Source organism: Danio rerio, chromosome 13, assembly GCF_049306965.1.
Source record: "Danio rerio strain Tuebingen ecotype United States chromosome 13, GRCz12tu, whole genome shotgun sequence".
Classification (NCBI taxonomy): Eukaryota; Metazoa; Chordata; class Actinopteri; order Cypriniformes; family Danionidae; genus Danio; species Danio rerio.
In genome coordinates, this window is record NC_133188.1 from 7604353 (window position 1) to 7617500 (window position 13148).

The 13148-nt window shown below is 37.7% G+C and overlaps 1 long non-coding RNA gene across 2 annotated transcripts in view; it reads right to left on the reverse strand.

Annotated features, from left to right (window-relative positions):
* Positions 1–13148, reverse strand: part of LOC137487363 (uncharacterized) — a 64226-nt gene continuing 51078 nt past the window's right edge. Inside the window, exons 3-4 of one of the 2 annotated variants that reach the window (XR_011005890.2) lie at positions 13136–13148; positions 10666–10791 (exon numbers count right to left, since the gene is read on the reverse strand). The exon at positions 13136–13148 is cut by the window's right edge and continues 194 nt beyond it. This is a non-coding gene — a long non-coding RNA (uncharacterized lncRNA). Of the gene's footprint in view, positions 83–10665; positions 10792–13135 lie in introns of those variants that run through there. The other variant, XR_012389138.1, reaches the window with a different exon arrangement.

Consider the following 13148-nt stretch of genomic DNA (forward strand, 5'->3'; position numbering starts at 1 on the left):
TGGATATCAACCATACTTCCAAGTGATGAAGGTGAATATTATGGTCTGTTGATTCTTATTTTTTATTGCAGAATGGCTGAATCTGAAACAATGGAGAGTGAAATATCATCAGTAACCTTCAATAATGCAGACTATAATGCTATATACGTGTCTAAAGCCAAACTGAGTTATACAAATAAGATGCTAAATGTATTGTTTTATGAACAGAGTAGGAGTTTAATTCGCATTGCCAGCAATAAGTCAAACTTGTTTCCATTGCATGTTGGACTCCGGCAGGGCTGCCCTTTGTCACCAATTCTGTTCAGAATTTTTATAGACAGAATTTCAAAGCGCCTTGGGCTGTAGGGAGTCCGGTTCGAAGACCAGAGGATCTCATCTCTGTCATTCGCAGACAATGTTTTTCTGTTGGCTTCATCAAACATGGGCCTTCAGCATGCACTGGGGCGGTTTGCTGCCAAGTGTGATGCAGCTGGGATGAGAATCAGCACCTCCTCCAAGTCCGAGGCCATGGTCCTCCACCTGAAAAAGGTGGTTTGCCACCTCCACATTGGAGTAAGGTCTTGTGGAGGAGTTCAAGTATCTTGGGGTTTTGTCCACGAGTGAGGGAAGGATGGAACGTAAGATTGACAGGCGGATTGCTGCAGTGGCAGCAGTAATGACGTCGATGTACTGGTCCATTGTGGTAAAGAAGGAGCTGAGCCGAAAGGCAAATCTACGTCCCTACTCTCACCTATGGTCATGAGTTTTGGATCATGACCGAAAGGACAAGATTTCTGATACAATCGGCCAGATGGAATTTCCTTTACAGAGTGGCAGGGCGCACCCTTATAGATGGGGTGGGGAGCTCTGTCAACCTGGAGGAGCTTGGAGTCGAGCCGCTGCTCCTCCACATTGAGAGAAGTCAGCTGAGGTGGTTCAGGCATCTGTTTTGGATGCCTCCTGGACGACTACCTAGGGAGGTGTTCCAGGCATGTCCCACCGGAAGGAGGCCTCGGGGAAGACCCAGGACATGCTGGAGGGACTATGTCTCTCGGCTGGACTTGGAATGCATCAGGATCCCCCCGGAGTAGCTAGAGGAAGTTTCTTGGGGGAGGGAGTCTGGAGTCTCTCCTAAGACTGCTGCGACCCGGCCATGGAAAAAAAAACGATTGAAAATGAATGAATGAATGTATTGTTTTATTGTAAATGGACTTATACCATTTTAAATTTGGTTCAGAGAGTTGAGTTTATTATATTAGCAATTGTAAAAACTAACACTGTTTATGTTTGTTATTTGTCGTCTCTATTGTTAAAGGGATAGTTCACCCCAAAAATGAACATTTACTCACTATTTACTCACCCTCAAGTGGTTTCAAACACTAAACAAGATATTTTGAAGAAAGTTGATAGTAAGAAAAACAGATATTATGGAAGTCAATAGTTAAATGTTCCCAACTTTTTTTTTTAAATATCTTCTTTTGTGTTTAACAGAAGAAAGGAACTCATAAAGGTTTAAAACACTTAAAGAGTGAGGAAATAATGACAGAACTTTCATTTTTTGGTGAACTATTATTAATTAATCTTAGCTACAGTTTTTGAGATCATTTAACATGCAGTTAAAGAACAATGTTGATTTATATATTATTTTAACTTTAATTTTTCAGTTGCGTCATGAACAATTTGTCATTGTTTGCTCACTCTAATGTATGAAATAGAGGAAAAGTTGGCTAAATTTACAGGTGTGTCCCAAATCACATACCTGTGCACTATTCTGTGCCATTTTGTAGTATAAATAGTCTAAGTAGTTCCCATTCCCTTTAAAAGTCAGTTTCGGCACGCCATGGCACATTTGCTATTTACAGACATCCCAAGTTGAGAATAGTCCCGGTGGAGACTGAGATGATTTGCGGGAGGTTGTGGAAGTCATGCCACATATGTGAAGAGCGGGGGGTGGGGGGCCTTAACAAGCCTCCTTTCTAGACCAGCACACCCATGAGTCTACAAAGTGGCACAAATGGATTTGCTATTCAAACAACGTGGTGCAAAACGTGAAAATTAGGGTTGCGTTGGTCTCTTCGTAGCAACAAATCGCACTAACCATGTCTTGCGGCAGGTGTATGATAGGACCCTAAGTGCACTTTAAATACCAGGATGATGCATTTATTCAACCGTCAATGTGAAGTGTGGAATGTTTGACACTTTGCACTCAATGGTTGTTGCTTTGCTTACGTAGCTTTCGACCAATGATAATGAATGCGGTTATACTCATGGCAGGTATTATTTGGTACTTTGGTCATTTATTTAGCTAATTTGGCAACAGTCAAACATCATATGGGAAATTTGAATTTCCACTTAGTAAAAAAACAGTAGTGTTCCACTTACATGACACTACACATACTATGCTGTTGAGTATGTAAGCACATAGGTACATAGTGCATAGTGTATAGTGTGCCATTTGGGATGCAGCTAATGTTCTTTTAGATAGGAAGGAAACAAATGGTAGGCCTTCCCTTGAATATGTCTTTGGACTGTGGGGGAAACCGGAGCACTCGGAGTACCTGGAGAAAACTGCGTAAATGAACCCCCAACTTATGTTGCCTATGTTTTACACAGCAGATCCTCTTCCAGCAGCAACCCAGTATGGGAAACACCCATACACCCACACACTCATACACTAAGGCCAGTTTAGTTTATTCAATTCACCTATACCACATGTCTTTGGACTGTGGGGGAAACCGGAGCACCTGGAGGAAACCCATGCGAACTACCAACCTTACTGTGAGGCAAGAGTGCTAACCACTGAGCCACCGTGCCGCACAAATAAATCATGGTTGAGTTACTGCCTTATTAAACAGAGGCCAGTTTACAATGTAAAACCCAAAAAGTTAAGGTAACTCAAACCATTTTAAGAAACTAATTGCAACAAAGCATTTAAGTTCATAAACTAATCCTAATGAGTACTGTGAACTTAATCTATTTGAGTAAACGAAGCAATTTGAGCACAGTAAAACCCAATAAATGAACAGAACTCAAAATAACTTGAGTGCTGTAAAACCCAATAAGTAAAGGCAACTCAGACCATTTGAGGAAACCGATTGCTACAAACCATTTGAGTTAAAAAACCAATCTATATGAGTACTGTGAACTTACTCCATTTAAGTTGAAGTAATGAGGTATTTAATTAACTCATTACCTTCAACACTGAGTTCAAAACTATATTCAAATGACTAGAATTAACTTTCAGTCAATTTGGAGTTAACTACCCACATTTCATTTGATAAAGTTAACCGTTGGGTCTTACAGTGTAATAATAAGCATCCACACAAAAGCAGGACTGGCGCCATGATCACCTTGACATAGACAGACACCAAATTTCAATTATGCAACTCAGCAAAACATGAGAAACCTTCGATTAAAAATGTATGAAACTTAAAACGGAGAAGCTACAGAGTTCATGTAAGTCTGCGCATATTGGCGAGGTGGGGCTGTGATTATTGCAGTTACGAGACTCCCAAACAGCACTGGGGAACAGCAGCACGGTTTGTCAAACAGAAATGAATGATAGAAGCAGACAGACAATTGAAGTCTTTCACTGTAAAGGGAAACAGGTATAACTTCATCAATGCGCATCAAATAAGTCCAGAGAATAAGTGGAGTGAGTGGAGTCCAATAGTCTGTGGTGTTCCCTCAGGCTTTCTTTTTATTTCAAATCTAAGCAAATGTAGGCAGGAAGAGAAATGTCGAACTGCAGCACGACATTCAGCCAGAACGAATCTGTCAGACTCCGCTGTTTATCTACAATCATTGAATTTTCGAGAAAAGTTCCTCTGTGAAAATGGCGTTTGAATATACCTGCTTGAAAAAAAATCTGTGAGCAGAGATGGGAAGTAATGAAGTACAAATACTTTGTAGATTTTTCTGGTATCAGTACTTTACTCCGTTATTTGTTTTAGACAACTTTACTTTTGCATCTTCTTACGTTTTTACAAAAATTCTGTATTTTCTACCCCTTACATTTTTAAATCAGGCTCGTTATTTTTGTTTTCAAGTGTTTGGTAATGCGATCTACATTATTTCTTGTCATTGCGCAATTTGAGAGCGTTTTTGATGCGGCCATTTTTCGTCATTGCGCGCCTGCGTGCTATAGCGTGCAGCTTTTTCTTCTAAGGCTATCACGCACCTTAAGTAGGCTACTTTATAAAGATTACTTAAGAAAGGCAAGGGTGACTACGCAGATGAAACAAAGGGAGTCGGCTTTGTTTACATTTTTTTTAATAGATTTTTTCATTCACTATATAATTTAACATCAAGGCATGTTAATTTTTAGTTTTAACAAATGTTTTACAACTTACAATTTATGAATAAAAATATAATACAAAAGATCCTAAATTTATCATGTGAATAAAAGATTAAGCAACTGTTTTTAGGTTGTAGTCATGCCTGTGCAGCCTTTAGCAATGAATGAATGTATTAACAGAACTAATGTTTATTCATTAAATAAAATACCAACAATATCCTGAAAAAAAAAACACTAAAATAATGAATTGTGTAGGAGAGCTGCTGAATAAAAAGAAAAAATAGCAGTCAAATACGATAAATATTTATTTTAGCAAAAGAAATATGTTTAAAAATGTTGATATATATATATATATATATATATATATATATATATATATATATATATATATATATATATATATATATATATATATATATATATATATTCATTCTTTTTCTTGTCGGCTTAGTCTCTTTATTAATCCAGGGTCGCCACAGCAGAATGAACCGCCAACTTATCCAGCACGTTTTTACGCAGCGGATGCGTATATATATATATATATATATATATATATATATATATATATATATATATATATATATATATATATATATATATATATATATATATATATATATATATATGACCAATATCACACTCGTAGCAGTGCGATATGGCTGTACATCGGCACTGGTGGGAGGCGTGCCTTAGTGCCCCCGCCAGTGCCAATATACAGCAATATTGCACTGCTACGAGTGTGATATTGCGTTTATACAACAGTTTGACGGCATAATTGTGTACATAAAAACAAAATCAAACATGGAGAGTCTCAAAAACCCTTTTGTATGAGGAAATACTTTCTACCGCGTTGGATACAAATCATAAGCTGACAGTTAAACAGCTGAGCAAGCATCTTTTAAACTTTAGATCTGTAGTGTCTGCTTTTTGTTGGCTGTATGTGGGCGGAGTAATACACAAAGGGTAAAGAGGCTGTACAGGTGCTGATATTACTTAAATATATCACGGCTATCCGACAATCAAATTCGAGAACCAGACAGAACTGTTGTGTATATATATATATATATATATATATATATATATATATATATATATATATATATATATATATATATATACATACACACACACACACACACACACATATATATATATATATATATATATATATATATATATATATATATATATATATATATATATATATTACACAGAATTCAATGTAAAATGTAAGACACTAAGTATATAAACATGAATGGCAGCTGTTGTTTTTGATCCAACTGCAGCAAAACTACAAGCTGAACGCTGTATGGGTCAGGATGTTGATACTTGGGGGTAACCAGATATTTCCCAAGTGAAACTAAAACATGTAGTTGTAATGGGTACTTTTTACTTAAGTACATTTTTGATGCCGTACTTCTTTACTTTTACTTAAGTACAAAAGTGTAATCATTACTTCAACTTATAACCGAGTCGTTTTAAACATGAGGATCTGTTCTTCTTGTAAAGGATTTGTGTACTTTTGCCATTTCTACATGTGACAAAGAAGTGACTTACAGTACAGAAATGTGGCATGGTTTTGACCTCTCTCCTAAACACATGAGCTCATCTTGGGCTTAATTTTACACTGAATAACATGTGGGATAACCAAGGGGAAACATTTATCCATCTTCCCTGAGCAATTCAATTAGCTCTACAATTCATTTGACTTCTTATCGCATGCATGTTTTACCACAGTAAAACCTTCCTCAAAATTAACCTCAGATTTCCTCAACATTTCCCATGGCATATACTAATGAATGGCCTTATTGTACTCAACTCAATATAATTTGCTTTACACAATATACATCTCTATATTCTTGTGTGCGTTTGGAATTACCTTAAGAAAACCCTCATTAACGAGATTAAACTGTTTATGATTTAGCAAAAATTGCCCTCTCCCCGGATCTAATTTCCAAAACAAACCAAGTATTCCAAGCATGCCAACCTTATCCTCAGAGTTCAGGGGAAAAGGAGTCAACAGTGGACTGATTCATCCATCTTTTTAACTCAATCGTTAACTTTTGTCAGTGCAGTCACAGGACAGTAAGGCTACGGTTTTGTCAGTGGTTATGTCGGAACATACCCACACATATTCATGATGGAATTCAGATGGAGAATTAAGATACCATTACAGTAAAGTCACATGAGGTCTAAATTAGATGAGTGAATTATGACATGCGATGAAGATCGGTCAATACAAGAGCTGTCCACAAATAAATTAATAGCAGTGTTGGGGAGTAACAGAATACATGTACCGGCGGTACGTATTTAGAATACGATTCATGAGTAACTGTATTCCGTTATAGTTACTATTTTTAAACAGGGTATTAAGAATAAAGTTACTTTCCAAATACCATTGGAATACTTCAGGCGATGAGTGTCTGGCCCATAATAATATTACTAAATTGCCGCCAAAACCATAGAAACAGAAGCTACACTCCCAACTGCAATCACCAGCGTTAACTCAGTGAGACTCACGCAAATGGCACTATTTTCATGTTATCACACCACACAAAGGACGATCGCAAACACCGAACAACCAGACAACAACCATGATTTTCAAGTAAACTAAAGTTTCGTTTACGCTTCTTAAATTTACGTTCGCTTTTCTAAAACAAATGTGGGCGGGACTTAAGGGCCAAAGTTAGCCAAAGTTGGCAGCCCTGGTTAACTTGAGTGTACAAATATGGAGGATTCAGACCTGGGGCCTCATGTACGAAGACTTGCGTGGAAATCATACTAAAACATTGCGTACGCACAAAGCTGTAAATGTGCGTACGCAGAAAAAAATTCAGATGTATGAAACACTGCGTATGCCGAATCCCACGCATATTCTTTGTACATCCTAATGAATGTGAAACTGAGCGCAACATGCATGAGCACAAAAAAAAACGAAAAATATTATTTTTATATATATATATATATATATATATATATATATATATATATATATATATATATATATATATATATATAGTCAGAATTATTAGCCCCCATTTGAATATTTTTTTCTTTTGTTAAATATTTCCCAAATGATGTTTAACAAAGCAAGGTAATTTTCACAGTATGTCTGATAATGTTTTTTTCTTCTGGAGAAAGTCTCATTTGTTTTATTCCGGCTATAATAAAAGCAGTTTTTAATTTTTTTAAAAACCATTTTACAGTAAAAATTATTAGCCCCTTTAAGCTATATTTTTTTTCTCGATAGTCAACAGAACAAACCATTGTTATACAGTAACTTGCCTAATTAACCTAACCTGCCCAGTTAACCTAATTAACCTAGTTAACCCTTTAAATGTCACTTTAAGCTGTATAGAAGTGTCTTGAAAAATATCTAGGTAAATATTATTTACTGGCATCATGGCAAAGATAAAATATATCATTTATTAGAAATGAGTAATTAAAACTATTTTGTTTAGAAATGTGTTGAAAAAATCTTCTTGCCGTTTGGATAAAAAAAATAAACAGGGGCGCTAATAATTCAGGGGGGCTAATAATTCTGACTTCAACCGTATATATATTTATAAATGTAATTGGAAAAAACCTAAAGACACAACTAGGGTGATGGTAAGATCATTTAACAAATCTTTTCCATGAATATTAATTTATAAGAATGATATTATAGACAATATAGACAATTCTATATAATAAAATAAGAGTTTTATAGAATTATCTGTGTTGTCTTACACCCGACTCATGGCTGAGAGGTTTTTATTAAGTCTTACCTCCCTGACTCATCGTCCCTCCTTTATCTTCATACAAAAACTCTATCAGGAGCCATGCTTAGTATAAATAAGATCACCATCATATTATTTAAACTTTGTTTTGCAAAACTAACTGCGTGCCGACACCTCCGCATAAAAGATTGTGGTCACACTTTGCAATAAGGTTCATTAGTTAATGTTAATTAATGCATTTACTAACATGAACGAACAATGAACAATAGATATACTACTGTATTTATTCATGTTAGTTAACGTTAGTTAATGAAAATACAGTAGGTCATTGTTAGTTCATGTTAACTCATGGTGCATTAACTAATGTTAACAAGCATGGACTTGAATGTTAATAATGCATTAGTAAATGTTCAATTATGATTAATAAATGCTGTACATGTGTTGTTCATGATTAGTTCATGTTAGTAAATGCATTAACTAATGAACCTTATTGTAAAGTGTTACCAAGATTGTTAAGCAGGTTTCACTAAGCATGAGAGGCGTGTAAGCAGTGAGAGGGAAAAAAATAGTATTTCTCATCTTGCGTGCACGGATCTGCTTGGACAACACTGGAATACATCACATCCGGTCTGTCGCATATGGTCTAGTTACAGGAGTACAAATATTTCAACGTATCCGCAGTTCAAATCCGATCCGAATATTCTGCATGACGAGCAGTGGCGTAGCGGACCGGCCCGCAGGGCACGCACCACGGGGGGGGCCCTGCGTCGTCACGATTTTCAATAATTGTAAATCCGGCAACCACAATAATCAAACTCTTGGGAACAACTGTAGTCGGAACCAAAGTTCAGAGGTCTGTGTTCTCTGAACACCTCTTAAGCGGTGGACTTAACCGCGTTATAGCTCATACCATAAAGTTGACTTGATTTCAACTCTCCTCGACACCCACACAGGAGAAGACGCGCCGCGCTGTTTCTCGCCGCTGGCTCTCTTTAAAAATAAATGACTTCTGGCCACTTTTGGTTTGTGATCGCTCCTCAGTTTGTGAACCCCCCCCCCCCCTTCATCAGGGGGCCCCGTCAGTGATCCCTGCAGGGGGGCCTCTGCATTTTGCGCTACGCCACGATGATCGTAATTCCATGCAGCTCCCGAATCACTCTACATTGAAAATGAATGACTTCCGGTCTGCTTGTCGTTTGTTGTGTGCAGTGGAAAGGCGGCTTAAATGGGGTCTAGTGACGCCCCTGATTGAGAATATGACTGCATTTCTGAGAAGCATCATAGCACTTACAATGCTTTTGGGGAATGCAGTTGGCTGAGATGTCAGGCTTTATAAAGTCAATGTGGATAATTAGGATAACAGATTAAGGGGCTGTCAACTTTTGTGCAATGCAAGGTATAGTTAAGCACTTTTTGTGTCAAAGAATCTTACAAATGGTTTCCTGGTATGGGATGTTGCATGCAGTCTGTTTGTGCCCTTTCAGCACTTCCTACAAGAGATGCAGATTTGACAAAACGTGCAGTGTTATACAAATGCAGAGTATCAGTTTCATGCCAAGACAACAGCGATATTGCAGCAAGACGCACCAGACAAAAGGACAACAGAACAATGAAGTCTAAAAGGATAAAATACTATTCATACATTTTCCTTTAGCTTAGTCCCTTATTTATAAAGTGACACCACAGCAGAATGAACCGCTAACTATTCTAGCAAATGGTTTACACATCGGCTGCCCTTTCATCTGCAACCCATTACTGGGTATAAACCACACACTCTCTCATTCACAAACACACATACACTAGGAACAATTTCATTCATTCATTATTTTCTAGTCCCTTTATTAATCCGGGGTCACCACGGCGGAATGAACCGCCAACTTATCCAGCAAGTTTTTACACAGCGGATGCCCTTCCAGCCGCAACACATCTCTGGGAAACATCCACACACACATTCACACACACACACACACACACACACTACGGACAATTTAGCCTGCCCAATTCACCTGTACCTCATGTCTTTGGACTGAGGGGGAAACCGGAGCACCCGGAGGAAACCCACGCGAAGGCAGGAAGAATATGCAAACTCCACACAGAAACGCCAACTGAGCCGAGGATCGAACCAGCGACCTTCTTGCTGTGAGGTGACAGCACTACCTACTGCGCCACTGCCTCACCTAGGGACAATTTAGTTTATCCAATAGTGTCTTTGGACTGGAAACTAAAGCACCCAGAAGAAACCCATCTGAAAACGGGGAGAACATGCAAACTCCACATAGAAATGCCAACTGACCCAGCCGGGACTCAAACTAGCGTGCTAACCACTGATCCACCCTGCATTAAAAAATGATATGTAAATGATAAAGGAAAATGATAAATTTGGCCCAAATGACAGAGGACAAATGTGGGCCACAGTCGGCAAAATAGTGGCATAGTCATTTAAGGGTAATCTGGGTCTAAACCTAAACTGGCTCACACGTGTAGGTGCAAATGTGGCCCAGTTATCTTAAAACATATGTGTGCCACTTTCGGCAAATATTCGGCTCAGTAAACTTTTTCTAATGCAGCCGTTAGACTATAGTGGCCCAGTGAAGATATGGCAAATGTGGCCCAGTTGTCTTAAAACATATGTGTCACGTTAAAAAAATAAGAGTCAAAGAGGATCCAAGTGCAAGTGATAAAGTTTATTTGACCAAGTCCAAATAAACAAACAAAGAAAGTGACAGGCTAGGAGGACGACGAACACAGGGCAGGAACAGACAGGAAAACAGGGTCCAGAAAATTCTCCTCAGGGGCCTGAGCACAGATAACACACATGAGAACAGATGTAACGAACTGACAAAGAAACATAGAAACCTTGCCCTGATATAGGGCTAATAATGAGCCTCAGCGGGTGTGTAATCAGCCCCGCTGAATTTCGTCATGTCACGTGAGCATAACAAATACACATGGACAACCAAAACAAAACAAACCCACGTGATTAAACATACACTCCGGAAAAGCGCACAAACCTGCAACCGTGACAATATGTGGGACACTTTTGCTGAATATTCGGCACAGTAAGCTCTGGCTAATGTGGATTTGAGCCTATAGTGCCCAGAGAAGATTTGACAAATGTGGCCCAGTTAACCTAAAACAAATGTGGGCCACTTTTGGCAAATATTTGGCACAGTTAGCTCTGGCTAATGTGGCTGTGAGCCTAAAGAGGCTATAATAAGTAAAACTGTTGCATAATTATGAAACTTTAGCAAATTCAACTTAACTGTTCCAAGTTACAATGGATTTACTCACTTTTTGAGTAAAAGCAACTTGTCGCTTTAAAGGCAACAGTTTACTCTCTTTGAATTAGTAACTAATCACTTTTTACAGTCTGCCTTTTATCCACATCCCTAGTACAACATTTGCTTTTCACAGTCCAGTCAGTTTCTGTTGTGTATAATATGGAATGCATGTTCCAGGAACATATTAGAGTTTGCTTTCTACTGTACGCTCTTAAAAGAATTAGATCTCTCTTGAGAAAATCAAGTGCACTTAATTGAATTGAGTGTGCACTTCCAGTGTACTACAAAACTTCAGAGAACATTTTATGAAAATACTTTTATGAAAAACTGTAATCCAAAAAAAAAAAACAATTAAACAAAAGGTCACTGAGGTCTACTTAAAGAAGTCTCTGTTTAGTGTCTGTTTCTTAGAGCAGTTGCTGTTTTCATAAGTGCAGTTGGTCCCACTTTATATTAAGTGTCCTTAACTACTATGCACTTGCCTCAAAAATAAATACAATGTACTTACTGTGTTTATAATGTAATTGAGAACATTTGTGGCGCTCTTGAGTTGGGATAGGGGTTGGGTTATGGACAGGTTTGGTGGTATGGATAGGTTTAAGGGTGGGTTAATGTTTAGGGAATGGTCAGCAGTGTATTTACAAATGTAATTACAGAAGTTAATTACAGATGTAATTTCATACAGGTATTTAATCAAGCATAAGTACTCAATAAATACATGTATTTACACAATAAGTACATTGTAACAAACTATTAACTCCTGTGTAAGTACATATTAGTTAAGGCCACTTAATATAAAGTGGGACCGTGCAGTTTATAAATAATTACAATTAATCAAGTTAAAAGTAAAATAAAAAAGTATCCTTTTGTCCCACTTGTAATTAATACGAATACATTTTCATTTAATTGCATTAATCATGCCCCAAGCATATTATTTTCCCTACTATATAGCATACCTTGGAACAGGGCCGGAGTGGGACTCTTTTTCAGCCCTGGAGTTTCAAGCCTCAGACCGGCCCACCTCAGTTCACCACTGACTATATTAAAATAAGGTTATTTCCAATTCAGTTTCTAATAACACTATCACGTCTTTTTTTGAGAAAACAGCTCTTTTAGATCTTAAAATGTTCAACAACCCTTACAATATTATGTCTGAACAATAAAAATGAAAAAAAAATAAATTGTTACTCAGACAAGGACCGAACCCAGGTTGGCCGCGTCGTAATCTAACGTACTAACCACTGTACCACAACAGCTGTATGTTGAATGGTGACTTATCTAGTAATACCATCATTAATCTGCAGGCTGCATCCTGCTCACGAGGCTATGAGAAAAAAGATAAAAAGAGCAGAGCTGCGGTAAAATAATGAATAAGAAGGCTGTGGTCAAGTAAATAAATAAATTATTTTTAAAAAGTGTGACTGCTGAGAGCAACAGATTCTGGAACTAGGGACACCGGCCCTCGCGGCCAAAAAACGGACTGGCCCACCGGGAATTCTCCCGGTCCTCCCGATTAGCCAATCCGGGCCTGCCTTGGAATCTTGTGACCAATCATTCAGAACCAAATATTCTAGAGGGCCATATTATAATAGGCCTATTTGATGTTTAATGCTAAAAAGCCCCAGATTTTGTTTTGAATAAAAATAACGTCTCCATTTTACAAAAACCACTGAGCCAAAGAAACAGGTTGCTCTGCTCTTTTTGTTAATGATGAAATGTCGTTAGCATTAGCTAAAAAATACAAGTGTTTTTGATTCCCGACCTATTAAAACTTTCCAGCCTATAAGCTGAAGCTTGCTCTATGGAATTGAAGAAGTGGCAACAAATGCACACTTTATATCATGAGGAGGATGAATTACCATTTCAGAATTC